The following is a 20267-nucleotide window of genomic DNA, read 5'->3' as shown; positions in this document are numbered from 1 at the left end:
AGACAGTCATTCAATCTTTAACAGATGGAAAAACTATTTGGGGCAACTACTAAATATAGATAAGCCAAATAGAAATGATCGGGACGAAATTCAAATACAAACTGCTGAGCCATTTATGCCGGAACCCACACTTACTGAAGTCGAAATTGCAATAGAAAATCTGAAAAAGTACAAGTCTCCAGGTATTGATCAACTTCCAGCAGAATTAATACTAGACGGTAGAAGGGCATTATCTAGCGAAATCTATAAACTTGTACTTGCAATTTGGGAAAAGGAAATTATACCAGAACAATGGAAGGAGTCCATAATCGTACCTATTTTTAAGAAGGGGGACAGGACTAAATGTAGTAACTTTCGAGGAATATCACTTTTGTTGACATCGTATAAAATTTTGTCGAATATCCTTTTGAGAAGATTAACTCCATATGTAGATGGAATTATTGGGGATCATCAGTGTGGTTTTAGGCGTAATAGATCGACTATTGATCAATTTTTTTTATTCGACAGATATTGGAGAAAATATGGGAGTATAAGGGTACAGTACATCAGTTATTCATATATTTCAAAAAGGCGTATGACTCGGTTAAGAGAGAAGTTTTATATGGTATTCTTATTGAATTTGGTATTCCCAAGAAACTAGTTCGCTTAATTAAAATGTGTCTTAGTGAAACTTACAGTAGAGTCCGTATAGGCCAGTTTCTATCTGATGCTTTTCCAATTCACTGCGGGCTAAAGCAGGAAGATGCACTCTCACCTTTACTTTTTAACTTCGCTCTAGAATATGCCATTAGGAAAGTTCAGGATAATAGACAGGGTTTGGAGTTGAATGGGCGACATCAGCTTCTAGTCTATGCGGATGACGTGAATATGCTAGGAGAAAATCCACAAACGATTAGGGAAAACGCGGAAATTCTAGTTGAAGCAAGTAAAGCGATAGGGTTGGAAGTAAATCCCGAAAAGACTAAGTATATGATTATGTCTCGTGACCAGAATATTCTACGAAATGGAAATATAAAAATTGGAGATTTATCCTTCGAAGAGGTGGAAAAATGCAAATATTTTGGAGCAGCAGTAACAAATATAAATGACACTCAGGAGGAAATTAAACGCAGAATAAATATGGGAAATGCCTGTTATTATTGTGTTGAGAAGCTTTTGTCATCTAGTCTTCTGTCAAAAAATCTGAAAGTTAGAATTTATAAAACAGTTGTATTACCGGTTGTTCTATATGGTTGTGAAGCTTGGACTGTCACTTTGAGAGAGGAACAGAGATTAAGGGTGTTTGAGAATAAGGTTGTTAGGAAAATATTTGGGGCTAAGAGGGATGAAGTTACAGGAGAATGGAGAAAGTTACACAACGCAGAGCTGCACGCATTGTATACTTCACCTCACATAATTAGGAACATTAAATCCAGACGCTTGAGATGGGCAGGGCATGTAGCACGTATGGGCGAATCCAGAAATACATATAGAGTGTTAGGAGGGAGGCCGGCGGGAAAAAGAACTTTGGGGAGGTCGAGACGTAGATGGGAGGATAATATTAAAATGGATTTGATGGAGGTGGGATATGATGGTGGAGACTGGATTAATCTTGCTCAGGATAGGGATCAATGGCGGGCTTATGTGAGGGCGGCAATGAACCTCCGAGTTCCTTAAAGCCAATAAATAAGTAAGTAAGTAAGTATAATGTACATATATCTCCTGAGAAATCATTAAGGAGACGATGAGTGAAAGTTTTACATTTATTTTAAGATAGAGACTTGATGTTTGTATACATATCCAATTGATATCAGTAACATCGGGTTTAAGTTATATGCTGTATTTATAGCTTGAGCAGTTCAAGATTTATTTAAATTAAAAGTATGTAATTTCCATTGTTTGAAAATTTAAGAATCACTTGGAGTTATCTTGATGTCCTACCTTCCATGAACGTCACAGACGTATCACAAGCAGTGTTTATTTTTCAAACCTGTTTCCCCTATCAGGCGGACTGGTATGTGGCGAATGAGACCAATGACGTCATCTCTCATTGAGTTATAATTCCCTCACACATAGGGATGATCCAATGAATGTCCGGATTGAAAGGATTTGTAACAGATAACATTGAACTGTACCACATCAGACCAACACTACCGTCCCATAAAATCCCATTGTGTTGTTTATATTATCAGCGTTAAATGAAGCTGATTATAGCTCACTTTCATCACTGGTGGTAGACGTTAGAACTATTCTAGGCGGCAGGAAAATTTGTAACGGTGGTTGTACAGTACGGTAAGCAACAAGGGAAAGTATTGGAACTGCAACTCAGCCCTGTATCGACAGATTGAGTAAATAGTTCCAGTGATTGAGGGTCCTTCTAGCAGCCTATAATGACACATTCGGATGATAAGCAGATAATATACAATGTAATCTAATTCTGTGAATACGAGAATACAGTAGAACCCCGATTATTCGTCACTCTATTAACAGATTCTTGGGTTATCCGTCTGTCATTCTATCCTTTTTTTTTTTGTTGCAAAAAATATTTAGTACTGCGCAATATCTAAGTGGGCGGCCGGATAGCTCAGTTGGTAGAGCAGCTGGCTACGGACTGGAAGGTCCGGGGTTCGATCCCAGGTGGTAACAGGATATTTTCTCGTTACCAAACTTTCAGAACGGCCCCGAGGTTCACTCAGCGTTCTATAAAATTGAGTACGGGGTCTTTCCCGGGGGTAAAAGGCGGTCAGAGTGTGGTGCCGACCACACCACCTCATTCTAGTGCCGAGGTCATGGAAAGCATGGGGCTCTATCTCCATGCCCCCCAAGTGCTTTCATGGCATGTTACGAGGATACCTTTTACCTTTACAATATGTTAATACGTATTTTTTTAGAGAGTGATATTACAAGCCTTTGGCCTTACACATTATGATCTACTGTTCGAGTGACCTGTTTAATTTCTCTGCAAAGCGTCTTCCAGAAGTGCCAAAAGAATACATGTTGTGCTAAGTATCGAATAGAAGTGGATATAATTGAGTGATTTTGGAAAAGAGGAACTGTGGTTTGTCTCACATCGGAATAAGAGACTGGAGTTACAACTGTACAAGATTTAATAAAAAACAAGGATAAAGTGTATAAATTACTTAAATCTACAACATGATACCTATACTTTTCCTGTCTTTACACAGAAATCCACCATAGGAGATTTCCTTGACCCTTAGAAACCAGTCATTGACATTCATTCACTCATTCATAGTATTCTGTCACTGCAAGCCCAGCATTCTTCAGTCGTTTCCATTTTTTGCCTTTCTCTCAGTCTCCGCAAACGATCCATATTATTTATAAAAGTTTTCTGTATTTCTACAGTGAAAATGTAGTGTTTTGATATTCTTAAACTATATAAATTAGAAATGTAAACGGAATTTACCCCTAAAGTAATAAGTTAGCAGCTTATACTTGTTCTAAAATTTTAAAAGGAACTAGGCAAATATTTAGTTCTCGCATGTTTATCAAAAACATCTTTTCTTGTATTTAATTCTTAATGCCGTCTATTACTTGATATCTTCTTCTGCCCCTAAATCTTCTCCCGTTCACCATTCCTTCCAGTGAATCTTTCAGTAGGCAGTTTCTTCTCAGTCAGTGACCCAGCCAATTCCTTTTCCTCTTCCTGATCAGTTTCAGCATTATTCTTTCTTCACCTACTCTATGACGAGGAAATAAACAATGCCTTCAACGAACTTCATCAGAACTCACATGGTGTGATTGCTCCTGTGTTCGAGATTCTGGAAACAAATTTTCTGTTGGGTCGACGAGCAGGTAGAGGACATAGGGAACCATCATTTCCCATGTCCATTTGGAACTGTTATGACCATGTTAGCGGGGGTTATCCTAGGACAATTAATACAGCTGAAGGCTGGCATCACCTGTTAAATATTAATAATCGCAACCTTCATTCGAGTTCCTGCAAAAACTCCAAAACGAAGAGGCAGAAATTAGTAGACAAATTCTTCACCATGATACAGGTGGATCCCCGAACAAGAGGATGAGATCACATCAACAAGTCGACCGTCGAATCGAAATAATTGTTTGTCGAATCGAAATAATTGTTTCCCGTTACCGAGAGTACAAAGAGAATGGGCAAATTCAGCAATACATCCGAGCTCTGGGGCACGTGATAGCAGGAAATCTATTCTAAATGTATTACGTAATGTGCATTAATATATACATGTGAAAAGACTTAGGATTTATTTGGCACAAACGTGGGACGAAATCGTGTTGTGACAAATATTTTGGAACGATTTGTCGGGGTACAAATCTTGTAGCGGTATCAAGACGCGTTGTGACAGTATGGGACGAATTGTCGCGCTACGATTCTTCCGGGACGAATAGTCGTAGATTCGATTTTTGTGACTCTGCCAAGGAATGTGATACCTTTCTTAATAAATTATCACTCACTCCTGGCTAAGGATTTCAATAGCCACTTCCCATTAATATATACAAGGCAGTCATTCAAGGAAGACGAATTGTGGAAAGATTTTAACATCCTCAAAAGAGGGCAGTCTTTCCCAGCCATCACAAATATGCACTCATTACTACATCTTACAAAGAGACCGGTTTTAAGTCAACCGAAAAAAGGACCTACTAGCCATGCTGAATTTACCGGACAAGAAGTACTGCAAGTTTTATCGGAAAATTTGTGTTTCAAAGTAAGAAGTGGTATAAATTGATGTCGTTAAACTTACAAGCTCATTTTCCTTTAATATTTAGTTACTTTCGTACAAGCAGAATAAAGTTCCGTTACATAAAATCTGCTTAATGGTGTTCTTTAAATAAAAATACAGATTGTTATAAACCACGTAAGTTTTCTGATATTCCCTGAACAATAATACACTTTCTTTGTAATGAATATACTTTCTGGCATTCTAAAAAGTATTTTTCTCCTTGCCTCTAAAATTTCATTTTTATGACTTACAACCTCATCCATGTTAGTGTCTGAATTATATAGTTAAAGGTAAATGAAAATTATTATACCGAAGTACTTTCAAGTATTTCCAAATTAAATAGTTAAAACAATTTTGGAGACATATGATTTGTTTGAATTTGTCACTTTGAAGTTGTGTACAGATGTAAGAAGAAATTGGCTTCAGCTTGTATTGAAAGAAATTATGCATTTATTTTGTGATAATTTAAAGAAATGTCCTGTAGTATAACCAAACAGGCCATTTTTTGTTTAAAACTCCTCCATCAATTGAGCCGCAATTAATTAAGTGAGAACGAAATAATTCATCCACTTGCTCTACAGAAATGGACAGTTTCCAATCCAATTTTTGGGTTCGGGAATGATGGCAGCATACGCTCACATTAAACTCTGTTAAACTAATATTCTCAGTAACAGTAGCTACATCTTCTAATACCTAAAAAAAATAAGAGAGAGCAAAGAATTACGGTCTTAGGAATGTGTGACAGGATCATTAAAAACAAAAGTCACATTAAGGAAAGAATTTTGCAATTTCCATTTCAATAAGAAGGAAAAAGCGGCAATAATTTGATGATGATGATGATGATGATGATAATGATGATGATGATAAGCCTATAGAGAGATACAAATGTGTGTATCTGTCGGGACATGGAGCAATCCTAGGTACTGCAACCTAAACAGATTTTTTGTGCACCCATGATGAAATGAGTTGCGTATCAAATGTGCTGCGCTGTCCTACCATCCGCCACGATACGATTACCTCTATATTCTACAGTACAAAACCGTACATAATACCGTTAGTGCTGATATGCCATTACTCATAGATCTATGGTTATGAATTATACCCCCGTGAGACCAACCAACTAGCATACATTCCGGGTTTCGGTGCCTCTTTACAAAGAACTATGAGTCGTAGATAACTGTCCACCAGTGTCATCTGCCAAATCTTGTACAAACCGCGAGAAACATCTCCTGCAGAGGAATGTGATTCTGACGTCACGCAAATAGAGGAGATGTCAAATTTTTCGAAATGGTAATGATAATGAAAAGGGAATTGCGGTCTATGTTCGTTGAATGGAGGGAGAAAAACTGAAGATTCGGAAAAAAAAACTCGACCACAAATACAATTATTATTATTATTATTATTATTATTATTATTATTATTATTACATTCTACAAAAATATCAATGGGATAGAAAATAGCATCAATTTAAGAATTTGTTACTTTTTTGAAACTCAAAAGCTGCATTAATATATAGATAAATAAATAAATAAATAAATAAATAATAATAGGAAATTGTACAAAGATATGTCAACGGGGAAGGAAATACCATCAAACTGACCATTCGTTAATTTTTTGAAACTGAAAAACTGCAGTAGTAATTAGATAAAAAGAGATATAGATAAATAGAGATTAAGATAAATATATAATTAAATAAATAAATAAGTAAATAAATAAGTAAATAAATAAATAATCTGAACAGGGTAGGAAATACCCTTGATCACATATATAACAGATTGGCCATCTCCATGTTAAAAACGGTGACATGTGGAAGAGAAAAACCACAAGAATAGCCACCGTCGTTTGAGAACGACTGTTAAATGGAAGTACAGATCCTTTACGCAATTGAAATGAGAGTGATAGCGTGATCTCTTATGCAGTAGCAAGATGGGAGGACAATAACTGATAAAAATAGTTGCCGTCAAAGCCTATTAGGCTGAGCAATCTGATATATTACTCGTATATATGATTAGGGAAATACCATCAATTTAGGTATTTGTTGATTTTATGAAACTCAAAACCTGCAATATAAATAAATAAATAAATAAATACATAAATAAATAAATAAATAAGTAAATAAAGTAATAATTCATAAATAATAAATAATTGATCGTACGATCAGATTTGAAAATTCAACCACTCGACCATTTGATGTGAACGAAGAGAAAAAGAAAATCTGCAAACCCACCATTCCGTTCTTATCTATCAACTATAGTATTAAAACCATCATAGTTACTGGTCTGTTCTTTGGAGCATGAGGTATCATTCCGAAAATCTTTATAAAGTCGAGGGAAAAATACAAGCTGAGCAGAAAACTTCAAGATGCCATCGTCACCACCATAATAACGTTTTGCGTAGCGATATTTCGCCAGCTTATTTATGGTGTACAATCAATTTAAATTGTACTAGATCTCTTTTTTGTTGCTGATTAATCGCTTTTGTTTGAAACTTCTTCATATAATTTTTCATTATTGGGAACTATTCTGCGTCTTAAGACAATTAATTAATAATATTATTAACAATAATAAATTCCACAAAAATATCTCAAACGGTAGGAAATACCATCAATTTAAGAATTTGTTAATTTTTTAAAACTTCAAAAGCTGTAGTAACATATCCACAAAGTATCGTACTAATGGACATACACCCCACAGAGCGAAACGATCAATTTCATGGGAAGATAATAATGTATCTTCTCAGTGTGATTTTTATGAGCTGCAACTCGTTGAGGCAAGTGGAGTTTCGATAGAATTCATATATAAATCCAGAGCGTTTGGATTCCCAATCACTTCAGAGTCGTGTTTCCAATACGTCACAACATGAATAAGGCATTGGTAAGTATACCGACACAACATGCTGTTCATATTACTGATTTTATGGTTCATTTTATTATTCACGTCTCACGTTACAGTCCAAATGCTAATATGTGCGACCATAAATTCAGAGAATTCGGATTTGATTCTTGGTAAGGATTAAGATATAGACTTCACGCTCATTCTAAAGGGAATGGGTAAGTTTCTCTTTTTATGCAATATCTTAGCATTCTTCCAAAGCATCGCTTAACTACATGGTAGGACTACGGAGTGGAGTTATTTTTTTACGACGCTGTATCAACATCTAGGTTATTTAGCGTTTGAATGAAAGGAAGATAATAATGCCGGTGAAATGAGTCCGGGGTCCAGCACCGAAAGTTACCCAGCATTTGCTCGTATAGGGTTGAGGGAAAACCCCGGAAAAAACCTCAACCAGGTAACTTTCCCCGACCGGGATTCGAACCCGGGCCACCTGGTTTCGCGGCCAGACGCGCTGACCGTTACTCCACGGGTGTGGACTAGGACTACTGTATTTTGGGAATAATTTAGTTTAGTTTAGTTTAGAATCTGAGAATTCGTTTTTAGTCTGAATTAGGATATAATTAATATGCCATCATCCACTTACCAATAATAATTTAATCAACCGGAAGTACTTATATATTCAATTCTATGTAATCTTACAGTTATTTCTTGAAAACGCAATATAGCCACCCTCATAGCTCAGTCGGCTGAGGAGCTTGCCTGCTCATACAGAGTTGCGCTCGGGCGCGAGTTTGTTCTCCGCTTGGTCTGATTAGCTCAGGGATGTCAAGGTTAGATGCACGTACTCGACTCTCCGTGCTATAAAACACTGAGTGGTTGGAATGAATCTATTCTGCAGGCAGTAGCGGTGATCAGGAAGGGGTGAGCAAAATGAACTCTATTAGCCTACCACTGCGTGGTGAATTAAACTGTTTTTAAGCAATATATATTGTGTTACATTCACAACAAGAAATCAAAGTATGTTTTGCAGCATGTACCTTTCTAATAAATGCAAATAATTATAAAACAGTAGAATTTAATAATATACATAGACTCTTCTTAACTTACACACTTTCAGATAATAACTAGGACCCAATTAATTGTTAGCCTATATATTTATCGAATAATGCAATTAGCAGATAAACGCTGCGTTTGTGTTTTAAACTAATAAAAAAGGAAAAGAAATAACAGGACATTCTGGATATGGTAGAATGAAATAATATGCCTACAACAAATAATAAACATACATATATTCTCTTTAACTTAGGCAGTTTTAGATAATGAAGCCTATCTAATTAATTACTACGTAACTATTACATAATCATGTACTTATTATATGAAAATCACACTTCTAGAAACAAATTTAAATTTCTGAATTGTAGCCTAATTTAGAAGTGTATTTTTTGCTTTTTACCGACACCAGCCTTCTTAGTTCGGGCGCATATTATCATCTGATAATCGTGATCTTAGTCTTGGTTTTTTCAGGTTTACAAGTGAGAGAAATTGCTTATATATGTACGTACTGCCAAATATAAAAATAAATTGCACCACAAATCTTTACACCCCAGAATAGTCTATAGTATATCAGAACTTAAAGCTTTGTAAAATATGAGAAGAACTTTATGATCATAGAATGTATTTGCTGGTACATTATAGACAAAGACAATACTTTCTAACGGAAGACATGAATTGGCAAATATCCCAAGTCCATTGAAGAATTTTTTTCAGGACACCAAAGAAACTATATATGATAGGTTTGTAATACAAGAATACCTATTGAAATAAAATACTTACATAATTAAAAAACACAGGCCTAGACACGGACTTAGAATATCCTTGCTTACAGGATGGTAGTCTATGCAAAACACAACATGTCAGGTAAAAAAAATCGAATTTGATAAATTTTGGACTTGCAACTCGTAACTGACATGTAACAAGTCTACACTATTAGCAATATACCCTTTTGTTTGTACTTCATTCTGTAAACTAGATGCAGTGCATTGAGAAAGAAGCTGTACATACATCTACACATACATTTACTACTATTTAATGTCAATAAAAACACAAAATGCGAATAGTACATCATTCTGTAAATCAAGTAATAATGTCATTGCGCTTGACACTGCTTTCTTTGTAACTAAATCATTTCTACATACCAAACAAAGAGCATCACCTCATCTTTCATTCACATACGAAGCCAAGAGTCCAGTCAGCCTAAAACTTACTGAATGATTTCTTCGTCAATGTGTAATGTACAACCCTTGTGTTCACCAGTGACTTGTACCTACGTGCCCTACGTGCTCTGAGCAGCGCATATGGGTTCTGAGGCACGTTTGCTCTCTCGTTGACTTCACTGGATTAGCTGGTTTAGTTTTTCCGAGTTCTTTTTCGAACTGTACTACAAATGTCAGGTAATTTATGGTAAATCCTCGTCTTCATCTCGCCAAATACCATCTCGCTATCACCAATACCATCGAGGTAAATAACATAAACGTCGTTCAATAACCAACTAAAAACGCAATATACGAAAATACTATACATTATGCACATGCAATAATAATTATTCTCTCTAGTACTTATATAGTATTTTCGGTAAAGAAGTTTGTCTTCGTTTTCTAGAATAAATATGAATGCTTTGCTAAAGAATGAAAGATTCACTACTGTGACAGACTACATGACTGACAGATGTGCATTAGTTAATTTTCATAACGATGTTATATCTCACAGTAGCCACACCATAACAGATAACATTTCTCGAATTTTCTTGCAGATCGTATGTTTCGTGGTGGTGTTGTTGGTGTGCGTCTGTGTACAATATGCAGACGCTGATATAAAAGAAATCATAGAGAAGATTAAAGGTGAGAAGGAAAAGAAGGAGGCACCGCCCAAGAAACACCACTGTGGCAAGTGATATTATTGTTAAGGTTTCGGATGTGAAATCCGAGTAAGCTGTATGTGCTAACAGTAATAAAGACAATATAGGTGATAAATTTTGTTTTATTTTCTAAAAATACCTCTACTTACGTATAAAATTGAAAATATAATATTATGAACGTTACCCTTCCCTCTCCACATTACCTAGAATACTTACACTTTCGAGCAGAGTTTGTGTTAAACATTACAGGCATTTTGGCACCACTCAAAATGTCTGGTTCAATTTGTAAGAAATTCTGGAGAGTAATAGAAGATGTCAAAATGGACAAGTTTTTTTTAATGAACCGATAGCCGAAAAAGCAATAGGCCTAATAACTAGAGACCATATTCTATCCGAGGGTATAATATATGCAATGATATATTGTATAAATTTTTCTCAACATATTATGCTGTCCAGATGGCCCTTCATTTTTCCTTATTTGCGTCAGCAGTCTCTTACTTACACTATTTACAGCTTAAACACAGATATATAATGCTCTTACTACGTCTTTCATGTACTTTCACTTTCACTTATCTCTCTTCTAATTTAGCCTATCTCCTCCTTATCCTACTTCACTTCTCCTATTCTCAGCTACATTGAAAACTATTACTACTAGTTTTCACAATCAAGTTCATTCCCCTTTTCTCAAACTCACTAAATACATCCTTCACTTAAATAACATAATATAATTGAAATTATGTAATATTGAAGACCCAACTCTTGTTCACTATCTCAGTAAAAATATAACCTATTATTAAATTCGCTGTCTAAACATACATACGGAGATAAGGTTAGTTCTTCATAGACTATATTAGTGTGGCGTTAAATTTGAGAGTGCCACAAATAATATCAGGGAGCACTTGCATATATTCTGTGCTGCAATTGACGTTCAATTCGTGATTCTAAACTAGACCTCATAGACAGTTTAGAATGCTTGATTATAATAAAGACTGATACTACGATGGGCTTTCTTACAATTTAAATTATTAGTTCGTTGATTTATTCTTACTGGAAAAGTTAAGACCATAAGGCCTTCCCTTCCACTAAATCAGTATCAAAATGCGTAGGAAATATTAATAACAGCAGCACAGAATGCAATGGAATAATGATGATGATGATATAAATAATAATGATAATAATAACGTAAATAATAATAATAATAATAATAATAATAATAATAAATGCAAAATGTATATGTGTTTAGTTACATGTAATTCTACAGTTAAACTATTACAATTTCTATCAATGAAGTGACAAACATAATGAAGGACAATTAATATATTAAAATAATATAAGAATCATATTCTATTAAAGTTGTAGGCTATTTGAAGAACAACCATATTCTAGAGACGGATAGCAATCTTTTTGACAATAGGCTCTTAAAAGTAGTCAATGTCTGATATTCTCTTCATACATAATTATACACTATTTGCAAAATAAGTAGACTATAGTATTAAGAGATAAAATACCTTGCGTTACAATACCCAACACTGTAAATAATAGTGTAAATAATGGTTGATAAATATAGGCCTGCATTTATTAACATAATGTAAATGGTAAAAATTGTGTGCTCTAGTGTACACAATGTAAATAATATAAATTATAAATATTAGTGTAATTTTTGAAGTGGCCTATTCTTTGTTCCACGTAATTTTACCAACAAGAGTCGCGTGAGCAAACAGAAGTACTTCGCTTACTAGAATCACGCGCATTGTCCGCTACAATAAAAACTTCAGTTGCCTACTGGGACAAGTGCGGTCCCTTGTAATAAGTTACATGTCCTTAGAAGCATCGTTCTATGCCTCGCTCTTAAGACAACTACTTTATTTAAAGGAGAACTGTTACTAACTAATGTGGAAATCTCTCCACAAACAGCACACAGCGAACTTGCCAGCAAACAGAAAAAATAAACAACTAGCTGGCCATACTTCCTGCAAGAATGTGAGACAAATAAACATTTTGTAATTGATTAAATGGTGATCTTACTCGTGTTAATTATGTAAGCATGGGCGGCTGAGTTAACTTTCTCCGAAGAATATTTTCATGTCACGTGGCATGCGAAGCAAGCTTGCAGTCAATGTGGAACGCCAAACATGTGAGCACTAATACTCAAAGGTGAAGGCTATTCAAATTTTTATATAATAGATATAAATAAATTTGAAATATAGTAAACTTATTCTAACGAAAAGTGTACCTCCCCTCTTAAGGTAATGATTTATTTCAATTAATTGGAGGAAAGATGTCGCTTTTTAAAAATATGTAATCGTTTACAATAAATGCGTGAGGAATGAGATAGACCGCCTCTAGCGATCCGGTGCGGAGCCGCGATATTCGTCAAGGCTGATTGCGTCACTTTGGCTTGGGTTACGAAAGCGAGTAGTATTTCCACCTGTACTTTGAAGATAAACTTATCAGTGGATAGCAATACGATTTACTTGCCACTTAAATTACGAGTGTTGCGAATCCTAGTTTTGTGATAGTAGTAGTGAAAATGTCAAACAAAGCGAAGAAATTCGGGAAAAAAAAAAAAAAAAAATACCGGCGAAATGTAGTAAGAGAAATGGGCGAGGGTACCAGGATTTAGAAAAGGCAATGTATGTCAGAAGGCAAAAGAAAATGAGCGTACAGCGCCCAGTTCAAGAAGCAGGATAGAGTATAAATTCGTTTCAGTTTTTAGAGGAAACAGGAATACTATTTATATAATAATAATAATAATAATAATAATAATAATAATAATAATAATAATAATAATAATTTATGTAACCTGGCAGAGTTAGGCCCATACGGCATCCTCTAACACTCAAACAGGAGTAAAACTGCGTTACAAAGACACTACAAATTTACAAAGTACACTACAATTTTACACACACAACTGAGTAAGATAATAATAATATAATGTAAACAACAAGTAAGTAGAAATCAGACATAATATATAACATACAGAAAGAAAGGAAAAAGCATAGGGTAAACATTGCTAATTTCGTGGCAGTGATTATTTCGTGATACTTTTTCTTTGCTCTTTTGTGAACTAACCAATGGTGTGACGAGATTGAAATTTCCGCCAAAAGATTGCATATGTTGTCCGGTTTCCAGAAAAATACAGCTACGCTTTGTGTGACTATTGTATCTACTTCAGTGAGCTTTTATGTTTGAAGAGAGCAAGTTAGCGTCGATGTCGCAGGCGTATAAATTTTGTGCATGTTTGTAATTACATTACAGACTTATTACTAAAGGTAAGCATATGATATTTGGTACAATGATTTATTATATCTGCACATTGTGCGCACTTCCGTTATTATTATTATTATTATTATTATTATCATTATTATTATTATATCTTAATGAAATTTTAGGAAATCTGTTTGGAATTTTAGATACAGCTGTAGTCGACATATAGGCTTAGCTTTACTGATAGAAATCTTAGCTGTTTGAGGCGAAATTTTCTTGAGCATTAAGCGTTACATTTTATACTATTTTAAAAATTGTATTACAATAGGAATTTTAGAAATCTGAAGATAAGATGTCATAACAAAAGAGAAAAAGGGGACGCAATGGGTTCAGCGTAGATTCTGTTTGATTTGTTATCATGCTAAGTGCCAATGATAAGTGCTAGATAATTTACTTGCAAGAATTGTAACAGAAGATAAAACATGACTCCACCATTTTGGACCGGAGACAGAGGCAGACAATGTAATGGCATCATGTAAATTCACCAAAGAAATAGAAATTCAAAAGTGCACCTTCGGCAGGAAAAGTTATGGCTACTGTGTTTTTCGATTCAGAAGGACTCTCGGTTGTGGACACCATGCCACACGGAACCACCATTAATTCTGATGCGTATGTGGCAACTCTCAAGAATCTTCAAACTCTAGTGAGTCGTGTTCGACGACATCGAGAGAAGAAGGATGTTCTGCTATTGCACGACAACGCACAGGCATATGTCAGTCACAAGACCACAGACCAGATCAGAAAATTCGGATAGACAACACTGAAACATCCGCCTTATAGTCCTGAACTGGCACCGTGCGATTACCATCTCTTTGGTAAACTGAAGGATTCCTTCGCGGAACGAGGTTAGAAGATGACTCCCTTGTGCCCGCTGCTAAAGAGTGGCTCAGAACGTGTTGGTCCAGACTTTTACCGTGTTGGTCTACAGGCCCTCATTCCTAGGTTACGTAAGGCAGTTGAAAGGGACGGGGATTATGTGTAAAAGTGACATTTTGTTCCTAAAGGATGTATCTACATTCTGTGAAAATAGCAAAGCTGTAGGATAAAAATATAATTTTTAAACAAATGTTAAGCATTACTTTTGGAGTTACCCTAGTAATACAGGCTATAGTAAAGTCCGTAATAAAAGTGCTCACCTTTTGAGGGCAAAGAAGATCCCTTATCAATTTCAATTTTTACTTTGATTTCATTTTTATTATGTGTTGATATGTATTTCTATGTTTTCTTGCTATGAATATTAGACGGAATTACTATGTTTGAAGTCTTGAAACAATAAATGAGAATTTCATTTGACTTTAATGAATTTTTCCACAATTCTTCTACCTCTCACAAAATTATCAATGTAATATCACGAAATTACCAAGGTTATCACGAAATAACCAACCTTTTAGCTTAATTTGTAAAAGTTGTTTTTGGCACGTGTTCAAAAACGTGTCCATTCTTTTATGTCTCCAGATTTGTACAGAAAATTATCGTCTTTTAGACGAAAAAAATAGGAATGAGGATATATTTACACATTTGTATTTTAAATTAATTTTCATGAAATTATCACGAAATTACCAATGTTTACCTTAATAAATGTGAACATCACGTCAAAATAAATGAGACATACAAAGTATAAAAAATAAGACAATTTATTGATAATAATAATAAATAATAATAATAATAAAAATGATAAATAATAAGAATATTAATAATAATAATAATAATAACAATAATAATAATTATAATAATAATAATAGTAATAAAATAGTGCAGTACAAAGCATGCAATGAATACAATATTTTTAGGTAGACACAGTAAGGAAAAATTATGATTATATATAGCTCAAGTTATCACATTATAGATACACCATTATCGGGAAATATGAAAACAAAGATATAAAATAAGTTAAATATCACTAGAACATTTAAAAAAAAATGTGAATACGTGGAAACATGCAATACAACACTTGTCATAATAGTAACTAGTTTGGAAACTCGTCATAAGATAATTTTATAACGTGGATTTGAAAGATTTCAATGTTCGGCAGCCCTTGACTTCAGGCGGCAGAGAGTTCCAGTGACGAGAGGTAGCAACAGTGAAAGACGAGGAATATAGAGACGATGTGTGAAGTGGAATTTCTAGCATGTTATCGCGTTGTGATCGAGTATTAATATTATGATAGCAAGAGAGAGTATGAAAACGAGCGAATAAATAAGAGGGGGATGAAGTATGCATAATTGGATATAAGAGAGAAAGTGAGTGCAGATTTCTCCTCTCATGTAACCTAAGCCATGATAACTTCTCGAAAGAAGGTGAGATAAGATCATAGTATCGAACATTACAAATGAAGCGAATGCACGCATTATGAACACGCTGTAGTTTCTGAGCGGAATCAATCCTGAGATCACTGAACAAAACGTCGCAATAATCGAAGTGAGGTAGAATGAGTGTCTGTACCAGCGTCTGTTTTAATTTAGATGGATAATGATACAATCTTTTTAGTGAACGGAGAATAGAGAATGCCTTCTTACATGTATAATTAATATGCGTATCCCAATTGAGATTAGATTCGAAATGCACTCCGAGATTTTTTACGGTAGAGCTAAACGGGATGATTGTTTTGTTCAGTTTCGCAGGTGGAATATTCAGGTCGTTGAAATCAGGAATTAATCTACGGTTCGCGAACAGAATAGCCTGTGATTTACATGCGTTTAGGTTAAGCCCAAATTGTTGAGACCAGGAAGAGATGAAATCAAGATCTTCATTAAGACTATTAATGGTCATTTAGTGCATCAGGCCGGGCTGAAATATACAATTGAACGTCGCGTCGTCTGCATATATTTGATATCTGCAGTGCTTAAATGATTTAGAAATTCCATTTATATGAATAAAGAAGAGCAAGGAGCCTAATACTGAACCCTGAGGAACTCCTGTATTTACAGTACGCCAGGATGAAAAACGGTTATTAGATATGACAAGCTGCTGGCGGCCAGTAAGGTAGGAATATATACAGGTGATAGCACTATGAGAAAGATGTAGCGTTTGTAGTTTAGTCGATAGTAGATCGAAGTCAACAGAATGAAAGGCTTTGCTATAGTCCAATAAAACTAGTACAGTAGCCTGTCGTTTATCCATGGTTGCGCGTATATCCTCAGTAACATTCAACAAAGCAGTAGAAGTGCTATGGCCATTTCTGAATCCTGATTTAAAGTGTCTAAAAGATTAAAGATATAAGTGACTCTAACATGAATTTAAATTCGGATAATTATGTGATTCAGATATTTGTAGTAATTTTCTTTTCTATTGATAGAAAATCTACTATACTCATAACTCGTATTTACTACGTAGTCCCGGACATGGTTCTAGTTTAAAGCTTGCACCATAGAAAGGTTATGTTCTGGAATTTTTAAATGGTGTTTTATTCAAGTTTCAATTTCGCAAACTTACAATCAGTAATGGTCAGCTATTTTTTTTCATTTGTCGGTCTGCTATGAAAATCTATCTGCACAGTTGAAGTTTGCGGTTTCCGGCACGATATAGTTAACAGATTATAAATACACACACAAAGTTCCATAAACTATTTGTATTACGTTTCTGTATATATATCAGTTTAATGTTATAAAATGTACTATTTAAACCAGGTGCTCAAAATGGCGTCCATTCAGTTCAATGCACAAATTGCAAGTTGAGGTTTAGAACATGACGCTAAGCACTAGGACCTCGTCTTCAGATTCATCGCTCAGTATGTATATAAATTTATGTAGCAAATATAATTCAGCGGGTTTGGCGTGGCTAAGATTGGGAGGAAGGAAGAGTCATAAAATTGACAACGAAGAATGAGACCGCATCTGCCCATTATGTGTGGAAAAAGATTCTTGGAGACACATTCTAGCGCACTGTATAGAAATAGAGAATTTCCGTAGAAATTATCTACTACCCTCGATGCTAGGTCCGAATAGGTGTTCGCTTGCTTGTCTTCACCTCATACAAACTGACGAAAGGATAATGCTAACTGTAGAATTATAGAGTTTTATATTTGCCTCTAAGTTAAGTTAGGGTATACTTATGAGATAATGTGTTTATATGTACCACTTGCTTTCTAATGTGTGTTTTCTGAAGAATGACTGGATTGTAATCATAGATAACAAGTGAGAAACCTACGAAATAATACAGGTTGTGCACGTGCTCTAGATTTTAAGGGAACATTTTGATAATTTATGCATTTGTAGATATAATTTCTGAATAGAGCCACAGCTATGTTATTGCAAAAAAATTTTCATCCAGGCGAGACGGTTAGCATCGTACAGAATCGCTTGTGTAAAGGTTCAATAACAGAACATTTTTTTTTCACACGTGTATCTTTAAGAATTTGTAATAATTAACCCGATTATACTATGTGCATTGTGTAAGGTGCCATCATTACGATTAAAGTTTTTGTTTATGGTAAAACTTCAGATTCCTAGTCTACTGAATATTGATGCATTTTTTTTCCCCGTTCAGTGAAGCTTTCATTTTTGTCTTTGATAATATGATCTCATCTTTATGGTGTCTGTTAAATTTTAGGGCATATTATTATTTTAAGGGGTGAAGAAGGGATAGTGACGCGAAACATACAGCCTCTCCTATCCAAATGCCATCCTCACCTTCCCGTGGTCCACCCTGTTTCTACCAACGAGGAAATGGCGACCGAGTCACAGCGGTATAACTGTTTCATCAAATGCAGAGGAAATGCTGCATTACAAGCCTGTCCAGAGGCTAAAAGTGGCAGCCCCACTACTGGACTACCTAACGATAAGGCTAGTAACCTATCTTAGGGAAAACTACATTACTTTCAAGCCTCAAACAAGCAGTATAAGGATATCCCAAAAATTATGATGCAATATAAACCTAGAGGACATCGTCGACCAGGAAGACCGTTAAGAAGACTGCTAGATGGGGCCGAAACAGGTCTACAGAGGCCTAATTCGTGAAGGATGATGATGATGATGATGATTATTATTTTAACTCCGTATCCAGTAAAGCCGGTAGTAAGTATAAAATTAATAAAAATGCCAACCCGTAATATTTCATATTATCCCCTATGATTATACAGATATCTGGAAACATTTGAAGAAACATAAATTAACACATAAAAATGAATTATACGACAAATTAAATATATATGATATAAGTGGTGGAGATCATGAATATGTTAAATTGTTTAGAAGAAATTTAATACTAAAACTTTATGTGAATATCATTATTTTCAATTAAGGATTCATTGATATGGTATGTCTTTGAATATTTCAGAGAAACTGTATGGAAGTTATTGAGGCCGGATCAAGAGTCAGGTAAAGTCGCAAAAACAACTTTAAGGCAAAAGCAGACAGAAAGCCGGAAACTTCAGCATGCGTCATAGCAATGTTTGTGATTAGTTCACGTAAATTATGCTGCTCTCTTACGATTTGATTAGTGAAAAGAGAATTAGCTCTGGTGTATTATTTTGGAGTGCGGACCGAGTTCAGCCATCGCCATCTCTGTATAATTTGTTCTTAAGTTTAGCGAACATAAAATGCCCCTATGTAGGCTACTGCAGGAAACTGTGGAGTTGATTTGTGATTTGGTGATGACGTGCAAAAGGAAAACGCTATTTTGTGATGAAGGGGAATGGTGATATTGGCTATAGACTATAGACGACAAGCGCAGCGTTAGATCCTAACAATCTATAAGAAGACATTTGCTACTTGGAACAATTTGATTTATTTCTATAGCGAATTCGAAAATAATGTTTCCAGGTCTAACAGTAGCAATATCTACAGTAAATGAGATTCCAAGCAGAAGAACACGGCTCCACAGTCTGACCGCGGATCATCTCGTTAGGTCGTAACAGTAAAATGATGGGGGGTTCTCGTTTCGAGTTGAACATAATAAACGAGTGTAACGAAGTACAGTATAATTAGTACGATAATAGTACATTATGCAACGAGCCTATACTGGCAGTAATTAAGACGCGAGTATGTTTGTTTATGAAACGAGCGCTATTGTCATCAGCACTATACATTGTTTCAGATTCGCTCCCGGAAACAACACTCATAACATTATTCAGCTACTCTCAATAACTGACACATGTGTGCAATAACGAGCCAAATGACATACCGTCACCTCATTTAGGGCCTGGTTTTTGACTCCTCTCAGGAACATTAGGTTCAGGCTTGTCACATTTTTTTGTAACTTCATGTTTTACCACACGTCTTCTTATCAGTTCAATCGACGACAAATCACGGTAATAGGACGGAAATATGAGAACTGTAAATTCGTATTCCTAAGAATTCTAATTGTCCTATAGTGGCTCAAAAAAGTATACACCTGCATACTATCTTCAAGTGTAGTAATACAAAACTAGCAAAAATGATTCTTGTTTTATCTATAACAGGCTTTCGGGGCCCTTTTTAATTTTGCTCTATTGCTCACAAGTAAGCCACACGGCGTGCTACAATATCGCAGTGCTCTACGAAGGCTAAACGTTTGTTTTTACATTTGGTAAATTTCAATCCCAAATCACATACGGTTTTCCTAAAGTTACTGTACTTC

At 35.2% G+C, this 20267-nt stretch overlaps 1 long non-coding RNA gene across 1 annotated transcript; it reads left to right on the top strand.

The window, feature by feature from the left end:
• The first annotated feature begins 7471 nt into the window (after positions 1-7471).
• On the top strand, positions 7472-10560 carry LOC138700517 (uncharacterized). Its single transcript, XR_011332373.1, has 2 exons — positions 7472-7570; positions 10341-10560. It is a non-coding gene; the product is annotated as an uncharacterized lncRNA (long non-coding RNA).
• The last annotated feature ends 9707 nt before the right edge of the window (positions 10561-20267 follow it).

This window comes from Periplaneta americana, chromosome 5 (assembly GCF_040183065.1).
Source record: "Periplaneta americana isolate PAMFEO1 chromosome 5, P.americana_PAMFEO1_priV1, whole genome shotgun sequence".
NCBI classification, from domain to species: domain Eukaryota; kingdom Metazoa; phylum Arthropoda; class Insecta; order Blattodea; family Blattidae; genus Periplaneta; species Periplaneta americana.
This window is presented reverse-complemented; position numbering and strand designations above follow the sequence as displayed.